The sequence below is a fragment of the Myotis lucifugus genome, unplaced genomic scaffold (genome assembly GCF_000147115.1).
Source record: "Myotis lucifugus unplaced genomic scaffold, Myoluc2.0 scaffold_67, whole genome shotgun sequence".
In the NCBI taxonomy this organism is placed as follows: Eukaryota; Metazoa; Chordata; class Mammalia; order Chiroptera; family Vespertilionidae; genus Myotis; species Myotis lucifugus.
Genome location: NW_005871115.1, coordinates 3,449,746 through 3,456,560, shown reverse-complemented (window position 1 = coordinate 3,456,560; position 6,815 = coordinate 3,449,746).

The following is a 6,815-nucleotide window of genomic DNA, read 5'->3' as shown; positions in this document are numbered from 1 at the left end:
GGTGCTCTGTTGCTGCTGGGGGTTGGCAAGAACCTGGCAACCAGGGCAACTGAGATAGCCATTTATCCCTAGGCATGATCTTCACCTCCTGAGTCAGCAGTCCTCTGGTTAATCAGGGAGCACAGACACAGGGAGCCCTGGTAATTATTCTTTAAAAAATGCTTTTTATTTTTCTCTAGAGGCCCGGTGCACGAAGTTCGTGCACGGGTAGGGTCCCTAGGCCGGGCCAGTGACCAGGGCGATCTGTGGGGCCACTGGCAGGGTAGTCAGGGGGCCCCCGCTGTCACCTGCCTTGGCCAGTCTGGCGCTGCCCGCTCGCTGGCCCTGCCCCCTCCACCGCCGCTGCTGGTCGCCTCCCACTGGGGCGATAGGGGAGGAGAGGCACTGGCACCCACCTTAGCTGGCCTGGGGCTGCGGGCTGGGGAAGCTCCTGCATTGAGCGCCTGCCCCCTGGTGGTCAGTGTGTGTCATAGTGACTGGTCATTCCGCTGCTCAGTCAATTTGCATATAGGCTTCTATTATATAGGGTTATAAAGTAATGTGTTTATCATATAAAATATAGAAAATAAAGAAAAACATTGGTGAAGATGCTGCCTGTGCAGCTCCCAGCATTCTGTCTTTGATATAGGATAGAATGGTCCAATACAATTTGAATAAAGACCTCAGTTTCCCCAAGTAACACAATCTAGTTCTTCAACATCAGTCAACAAACACACATCAAATAGCATACATTGAGTCAGGAACCGGACCAGCGCTGAAAATACAAAGGGGGCATAGATTTAGTTTCTGGTACACAAATCAATGCATAGGCGATGAACAATTAAACTGGTGATCGAGCCTGAGAAATTACGGTATATCTGGAGGCTGGATGAATTTGTATACATAAGAGAAAAAAGTACAAGTGTCATAGGTCACTAACTACTTGACCTGATGTGCTCTTCTCTGAGCCTTCGCTTCCTTATGTGTGAAATGAAGAGGTTAGACCAGAAGATATGTAGAGTGACCAACTTATTCGAGTTTGGCTGGGACTTTCACAGTTTCAGCACTGAAAGTCCCATGTCACTGAATGTCCCATGTCCCAGAATCCCCTTACTCCCAATTTTAAAACTGAAGGTCACTTGTCCTAAGGGCCCCTTAAAAGCAAACAGAGCCGAAACCGGTTTGGCTCAGTGGATAGAGCGTCGGCCTGCGGACTGAAAGGTCCCGGGTTCGATTCCGGTCAAGGGCATGTACCTGGGTTGCGGGCACATCCCCAGTAGGAGATGTGCAGGAGGCAGCTGATCGATGTTTCTCTCTCATCGATGTTTCTAACTCTCTATCTCTCTCCCTTCCTCTCTGTAAAAAATCAATAAAATATATTTAAAAAAAAAACCAGAGAATTGGTGAGCATATTTATGGGCTTCCTTTTAATTCTCATGTTCTATGATTTGTTAAATAACTAAGTCAATTTAATAGATCCTATAGACTTTATGCAATGATTCATGAATCATGTAGCATGCAATCTAGCAGATAGAAAGGAGCTCTGAAAAGTTGTACAAAATGCGAGACTTTTATAGGCAGAGGGGATCAGGACAAGGAAGTTACACCCGGCAAAAACGCAGGTTGGTTATTGCAAGGTCACTTTTCTTAGGGGATGGCAGGTGTGTATCAGGCAAATAACTAACTAGTGGTGATCAGGTGACTCCTGATGGACTGGTTTACGATTTCATTTTTGGAAGAGCCAACACTGAAAGTAAGTTGTTTCAGTTCGGTGATGAAAGACTTAGCCTAAGTGACTCCATTTTGGACCTGTTGTCATGTTTTTTAACAGGTTGTATATTGAGAAGGAATATTTGGTGGAGTTTTTGACAGACCACACAATAAGACAGATTGAAATGCTTTATGTACATTAACAATACTATTGTTTTCTTCCTTTAAAAAATCCTGGAGGGTAAGTTATTTAAACACATTTTAGGTAAAAGAGGCTTTGTACACAGTTTTTGACAAAAAAATTAATGTTTATGGGAAAATGGGTTTTATTCTTCCAAGAAAATATCTCACAAGTGAATGTCCCTTTTATTAGAGAGTCAGAGGATTTTCCTCGAGCAGCTGCCCTGGCTGAGCTTCTCAGCTGGGTCCTCCAGGCGTCTGGTGCGGCGGGTGAGGACTGGCTTTGCAATCAGGCACTTTTTGCTCTCTTGTTTACCAGCCATGAAAGCTGGAGAGAATAACTCCTCTGTGATATATTTTCTTCACTTATAAAATATAAAGTGCAACAGCTGCCTAGCAATTAGGAGAATTACAGAGCATATTGGTATGTAGTAAGTACTCAATAGATGTTTGTTTTGTTTACCTAAAAAGTGTTCTTTCTGTTATTTTTAAATCAAAGGGAACTGGATCTGATCATGACACAAGTGAGAAGGGTGCGCTTTACAAAAGCCTACCCCCCAAAATATTAAATATAAATATATATGTGTGTATGCATGTAAATATGTACGTATTACATGTAAGTATATATTTACCATTAGTGTTGCCCAAGAGAGCTGAAATATATCCTAAATGTTACTACCGAAAATTCAGATCTAACCTAGGTCATAGAGTCTTACAAACTGTATTTAACTGTTGAAAATAACTATTATAATGCAGTAAAAACTGATTTAACATATTCAAAATCCATGAAGTCTATTTATTTGTAGTTTAACAGCAAAAAAGAGTGCTATAATTGTACAGGCAATGCCTTATTGAATGTCAATGCCTAATTATTATAACAAGGGTAGTTTTAAATTAAAAAGAAATATTTAGAGTAAAAATTCTGAAATGCACACCGCAAGTGATGGCCAAGAAGCGGTAACAGCTTTTAACTCATTCTACGGCGCATCTATTACAAACACTGCTGTGGGGAGCAATGGCCTAAAGTAAAAATAAGGTGCACATAACGAAAAAGAAGTCTGATGCCATATGCCTCTGAAGAAAGAATGTGAAACCGCAGAGGTTCGTTAGGCACAATCATTGGTGATTTAATGGGCAAGGGGCCCCGTTCCTTGAGATCTATAACTGTTCAGTGACTAGTCGGAGTGTTATTAGCCTGTGTTCTAGACAGCAGATAATAGAATTCCTCCCCCAGCTCTACATTTATACATTTCTTAGCTAGGAGACAAGTGTCATTTTGTATTTCATAGCCCAGGCTATTTTAACATCTCCATTTTCATTTGTCTGTACAGACAAAAATGTTGGCTGCCGGAAACCAGCCTTAAATATTAAATTATCTAGCTCAACGCTCATTACCAAGATGCTGTTTAGCATCCACTGTGTGCATGGGAGCTGTGTGAGGCACTGGGAGGAATGATTATGATGATAATTAGCTTACAAACAAACAAACAAATGACACGCATATTTCTTGTTTTGCAAGAGTTCACAGTTTTGCTAGGGAGTCATGACTTTACAAAATAAAATAAGCCGTTTAGTTAGGATTATTTAAATATGAGTTTTTGGAACATTTTCCGCCAGAATGAAAAAAAAAAAAAAAGGATCAGTGCCAAAGCGGCCAGTTCCAAAATGATGTTCTAAAACTTTAGAAGTTTCTTTGGAGTAGCTAAAACTTTCCAGGAAGTGAAGCAGTTTATAAATAGTTTCAAATCTTTGTGGAAACATACTGAGAAACTGGCAGAAAATGAATCCATGGAGCTTTGACAAGACCCACCTATGCAAGATCTAAAAACAAAATCAAATAGGGCTGTCTATGGATTATGCACCTATTGTCAGAGACGTTCATGCAAAACTGTGGGTTAGGTGGTGACAGGATTCAAGCACAAGAGAGTGAGCTAGTGAGTGAGATTCTGGAGTGCTCTCTTAGGCGGCGTCAACTTCACAAAGAACACCCTGTGAAGAAAGGCCGTGGAGGAGACAGATGCTGGTAAGGCAGTTCATTCTCTAACATACGCTGAAGATGGCATTTCTAATCCATTGGCCTGGGTTTTATTTCAGTGTTACAGCTGTTTTTTTTTAAATCAAATGGGTTGTTCAAGATTCGTGACATAATAGGCATCAGTGCAAAAGGTTTTGGAAATTTATTTATTTATTTATTGTTAATCCTCACCTGAGGATATATTTTTCCCATTGATTTTCAGAGAGTGGGAGGGAGGGAGAGAGACAGAGAGAAAATCATCAATGTGAGAGAGACACACTGATTGGTTGCCTCTTGCACGCTGCCCAACTGGATGGTATGTGGCGTTGACTGAGAATCGAACCCAAGATCCTTTGGTCTGCTGGGCTGATGCTCTGACCACTGAGCAAAACTGGCCAGAGCAATGTTTTGGAATTTTAGGGAGCTATACCTTCCCTATATCTTAACAGGGTGATTTGAGGGGTGTCATGGAAGGCTTCCCAGTTCCTATTAAATCTCACACTTATGAATCAAAAGCCTTATTATCAGCAAGTCCTGTGTGGTTAAACATCATCCTCTCCCTTTGTCTCTTTCGAAGGTGGAAGAATTGCACTGTTTCTCCCTCACACCTTAGGTCAATGTTAATTAGATCACTTTCCTGTTTGATGAGAGAAACTGGGAAACTTAAGAATGCTAGGGGGTGAGTTTGGGAGGTGCCGGGAGAACAGAGGCTGCAGAAATGGGGTCCAAGTCTGGAGCAATTTTTTCCTGGGCTCTGCTGAATGAAATGTGGGATTTGTATACAAGGACTTGAGAGTTAAGAATTCTTTACTTTGTGTAGGAAATATTTTCTGTCCTATCCCACTGGGATATTAGGATGGAAGTCATTCCGAAATAATAGTAATCATACTACTACTAATAAAAGAACTTTCAAAGTTCTCTGAGCATTGCTGAAGGATATGATTATGACAATGTATGATAATGGACACGTTATCAACATCAACTTTCATGTAAATCTAAGTAAGAGAAAACTTAACCACAAGGGGAAGAAAATAAATCCACGAGACTGCCTTTTGCATAAGGTCACAGAGCAAATAGATTCCAGCCCTGAGAACCCACGATTTCCTTCCTGTTTCTTTTCATCTGTAACCATGCCATTGTCCGCCACTCTTTCTCTGAGGCCCCCTCCCCCACCCCTGCCTTTCTCAGCAAGGATATTTCCTATTGGAGACCCGAGGACACTGCCACTGTTTTGGTTATTGCCTTTGCACTTGTGGGGCAGCTTTTAAATTCCCATCTTTTTTAGCAGCTGCAGCCAGACAAACATATGAGTCAGTGGGAGGGGTTTAGAGGAACTGGCTCAGTTCTCCAGGGAGCAGTAACCTTTTGGCAGTCCAACAAACAGCACATTTAAAACCCAATGACTGCAAAAGCTTCCACTGTACATGTGATAGCAACTGCAGTTTTCCCAAGGTCTACTAAGATTTTTTTTTCAGAGGGAATCAGGTTTCTGCCTATAGAGAGACACATTCCTGAAGGCTTAACTCTGACCTCATAGCTAAAGTGGTTACAGAAGAAAATCTGGAGACAGCTGGGACGTGATCATGTGGGGGAGAAAGAAATTTGGGATATGAAAGTGAAAAGTCTTCTTAAATGTTCTCACTGGATTTTGTTGCCTGCATATTCCATACCCCAAATAGCGAAGCGAAGCGAATCTCTCTTCTTTCAGTAGTTCAGGGATTCAGGATCTTTTTCTTTACAATGTTCACGTGATTCCCAAAGTGTGGTTCCCCAACCTGGTGGTCTGTGAGGGCCTCTGAGAGGGTGAGCATTTTCAACTTAATCTTTGTCACCTGTTTATCCTCCAGGACAGTGGTCCATGGCTAAGCTGCGCCTGTGGCTGAAGCTTCTACTGCAAATACCTAATCACTGATATTTGACTTTTTAGCAAAATGCCAATTTGATCGACTTAATATTAAGAAGGAAACAAAGAGGAGTGAGTGGGTTGTTGACTCCTATGAGAAACCAATAAATGATTTTTTATTTCTCTATTTCCTTACATTGTTCCTCCCCATATTGCATTCTTCGTTGTTTATCATAAAGTGAAAAGAATAAGAGAATCTTATGGAAGGATGAATTGTGGAAGCTTTTGTGTGTGTGTGTGTGTGTGTGTGTGTGTGTGTGTGTGTGTGTGACAAGTAGGAACAACAATTGTCTCTTTTGCTAAATGAAAATTCAGACAATAGTTTCCTTGATATTCATTTTGCTGAAACAAGGTTTCACAATAAAGTCTGTTTATACGGAAAAAGGCAACAAAATAGTATCTTAGTTAACATAGAAGAAAGTGGCCATTGTTGGGAAATCAGAGCCTCGGTTCCAATGAGGCTGGAAAGTTTTACTTGATGACCCAAGGCACCAAGTGAGGTTCTTGGTTTCAAATAACAGAGAACTTCTGTTCAACATAGGCAGAAAACTAATTTGTTGGAAGGATATTGGGTTTCTTACAAATTGGCCAGACGGCTAGAGATCTGATTCAAAAAGAGACTGGGAACCAAGGGAGGATAAGCAGCTGAGGACACAGCTGAGATCATTCCATTGGCACAGCTTGCTTAGAATTGGTCACTATTACTATTGCCATTGACATTGGTGCCCCTGGGCGCTCACCACCACGCCACTGGGGCCAGGAATATTCGCTGGCTATTTGAACAACTTGACCTCTATTTCTCAAGAATACATAAATAAGTGGAACAGCAAATTGATGTCTCCTTCTCTTTCTCTAAAAAAATCAATCAATCAATAAAAATAAAAAAAAGTGAGCACCTAATTGGCTAAGCCCAGGTCATGTGTGTTTGTCCAAACAGCAGGGGATGGTGCCTGATTTGAAGGGATAGGGCAGCCTGATTTGGGGGGGAAGCACAGAGGGAAGGTAAGGGGAGGGAGAGCAGTCTGATTT